This window comes from Alligator sinensis, unplaced genomic scaffold (genome assembly GCF_000455745.1).
Source record: "Alligator sinensis unplaced genomic scaffold, ASM45574v1 scaffold1885_1, whole genome shotgun sequence".
Lineage (NCBI taxonomy): Eukaryota > Metazoa > Chordata > Crocodylia > Alligatoridae > Alligator > Alligator sinensis.
In genome coordinates, this window is record NW_005843053.1 from 327,691 (window position 1) to 331,307 (window position 3,617).

Sequence of the window (3,617 nt, forward strand, 5' to 3'; positions counted from 1 at the left end):
GGGAGGGGGGGAGGCAGGGGGGGTGCTGGCTTCCTGCCCCGACACCCACAGCAGCAGCGGCAGCAGCATCTCCTGCGGGCCCGGCCGCAGCATCCCTCCGAGCCAGCATCTGTGCCCCACGCGCCTGCCCTCCTGCTGTACCGCGACCTGCTTCAGCCCGTGCAGCTGGCAGGGACCGGTGTGGGGTGGGGCTGGCATGCAAATGAGGAAAGGAGGGGCAGGCCTAGGAAGGGACACTTTGAAATGAGGGGGGAGGGGAGGAGCCGCACCGCGCCGGCAACATCAAGCTGACGTGGTGCGTGTGGGAAGCTTGTGCAGCCCGTGCAGCTGGCAGGGACCGGTGTGGGGTGGGGCTGGCATGCAAATGAGGAAAGGAGGGGCAGGCCTAGGAAGGGACACTTTGAAATGAGGGGGGAGGGGAGGAGCCGCACCGCGCCGGCAACATCAAGCTGACGTGGTGCGTGTGGGAACCTTGTCCCTTCCCCAGCCCTTCAGCAGCCATTAGGAAGCTGCTGAGGGCCTAGGGAAGGGACAAGGGGTGGGAACGAAAGTAAACAGTGTTTACTGTATCCCATCGCAGCACCTCGGGCCTCAGAAAATGGCTTGGAGGCCCACGGGTCATATGTTGGACAAGCCTGATTTAGATTAAATATTAAGAACACCTTTTTAATTTTAAAGGTGATGAAGCATTGGAACAGGTTATGGAGAAAGGTAGCATATCTTTTATTGGCAGTTTAGACAAACACTTGTCATGGTTTAGACAGGTTTAGACAGAGATGTTTCTGCTTTAGGCGGACTACGATCTCATAGGGATAACGGAGACCTGGTGGAACTCCACCTATCCTGATGGAAGGCCAATGTGGTGCCTATCTTCAAGAAAGGAAGGAAAGTAGATCTGGGAACCACAGGCCCATCAGCCTGACCTCTATCCCGGGGAAGATCTTGGAAAAAATTATCAAAGAGACCATTCTTGACAAACTGGCTGATGGCAGCATCCTGAGGGACAGCCAGCATGGGTTTGTTGCAGGCAGGTCTTGCCTGACCAATCTCATCTCCTACGACCAGGTGACATATCACCTAGACAAGGGAGAAGAGATTGACGTCATATATCTTGATTTTAAAAGAGCCTTCGATCTGGTATCCCATGATCATCTCAAAGAAAAACTGGCCAACTGTGGCCTCGGCTACATCACAGTCCACTGGCTGGGGAATTGGCTTCGAGGTCGTACCCAAAGAGTGGTAGTTGACGGAAGTCAGTCATTGTGGTGTGCCATGACCAGTGGGGTCCCCCAAGGTTCGGTTCTTGGGCCTATACTCTTTAACATCATTAATGATGTGGACATTGGTATCAGAAGCAGACTGGCCAAGTTCGCCAATGACACCTGAGGGCAGGATGGTGATTCAGGCCAACCTTGACAGGCTCAGAAAATGGGCAGACGAAAACCTGATGGCATTCAACACCAAAAAATGCAAGGTACTCCACCTTGGCAAGAAAAACTGGCAGCATGCTTATAGGCTCGGCAGTGTTACGCTTACTAGCACGATGGCTGAAAGGGACTTGAGGGTCATTATTGATTGCAAAATGAATATGAGCCACCAATGTGATGTTGAAGCTGGTAAAGTGAGCAAAACTCTGGCTTGCATCCATAGATGCTTCTCAAGCAAACCCCAGGATGTCATCCTCCCACTGTACTTGGCCTTGGTGAGGCTGCATCCAGTTCTGGGCTCCACAATTTAAAAAAGATGTGGAGAAGTTTGAGAGTCCAGAGGAGAGCCACGCGTATGATCAGAGGGCAGGAGAGCAAAGCTTCTGATGAGAGGCTGAGAGCTATGGGACTCTTCAGCCTGGAAAAGCTCAGGCTCAGAGGGGACTGGTTGGCTGCCTATAAGTATATAAGTGGTATACATCAGGATCTGGAGGAATGCCTGTTCACCAGAGCGCCCCAAGGGATGACAAGGTCAAAAGGTTACAAACTCCTCCAAGACCCATTTCAGGCTGGATGTAAGGAAGAACTTCTTTACTGTCTGAGCCCCCAAGCCCTGGAACAGACTGCCAACAGAGGTGGTGCAAGCACCTACTCTGGATTCCTTTAAGAGACATTTGGACGTTTATCTTGCTGGGATCCTTTGACCCCAGCTGAGTTCCTGCCCCTGGGGCAGGAGGCTAGATTCAATGATCTCCCAAGGTCCCTTTCAGCCCTAACTTCTATGAAATCTATGAAAATATCCCCTTTGCTCTTGGCTGCCCCCTTCTTGCTTAAGTCTTGAATTCAAGACAAAATGTTTTATTGGGCACACTACACATGCAATTAATGCGACTGAATATACTCTGACTCAATTTGAGCTGGAGTAAACTAATCCTAACATCACCATCTACACATGCATTTAAGCCACTCGTATCAGACAGGACCACTTGTATCTGACAGGACTATTCAGCAGTGCAGTAAATTAGTCTACTGCACCCTAATGGGCACGCATGTGTAGACGGTGATGCTTTACTGTGCAACAAATTAGTCCTCTGCGCAGTAAAGCATCTCATATAGACCCACCCTCTGAAAGGTATGGACACAATTCAAAGCCCCTGGAAATCATTAGAAAGACTCCTATTGACTTGAGTGTTATATAAGGCCATGCTCTTGTTCACCCAAAAACTATCAAGTTTGATGCAGAAATTACTGGATGAATGCAGATGTTTTCTATGCAGAAGATCAGACTGACTGGAATGGCCTCCCTATCTGACAGCAATATCTATGAGCCAACCTAGCAAAAACAGCACTTTAACTTGCATTAGAATGTATTACCATTGCTGCATAGCTTCCAATGTTATAGAGAGAGAAAATATTTTTAAATGATTATTGAAGGTATTTGAGAGACTCTAGGTATAGTGCGTAACAGAATAGGGTCCTGGTCCACGAATGGAATCTTAGGTCATACAGCAACCCAGTAATAATTAAATACAGTTAGGGACAGGGTAAAAAGTTCTTGTCTTACTGACTGCTTCTGACTTACTAGAGACTTTGACCATAGATAGATTCATAGATGTTAGGGTCGGAAGGGACCTCAACAGATCATCGAGTCCGACCCCCTGCATAAGCAGGAAAGAGGGCTGGGTCTAGATGACCCCAGCTAGATACTCATCTAACCTCCTCTTGAAGACCCCCAGGGTAGGGGAGAGCACCACCTCCCTTGGGAGCCTGTTCCAGACCCTGGCCACTCTAACTGTGAAGAAGATCTTCCTAATGTCCAATCTAAATCGGCTCTCTGCTAGCTTGTGGCCATTATTTCTTGTAACCCCCGGGGGTGCCTTGGTGAATAAATACTCACCAATTCCCTTCTGTGCCCCCGTGATGAACTTATAGGCAGCCACAAGGTCGCCTCTCAACCTTCTCTTGCGGAGGCTGAAGAGGTCCAGGTTCTCTAGTCTCTCCTCATAGGGCTTGGTCTGTAGGCCCTTAACCATACGAGTGGCCCTTCTCTGGACCCTCTCCAGGTTATCCGCATCCCTCTTGAAGTGCGGCGCCCAGAATTGCACGCAGTACTCCAACTGCGGTCTGGCCAGCGCCTGATAGAGGGGAAGTATCACCTCCTTGGACCTATTCGTCATGCATCTGCTGATG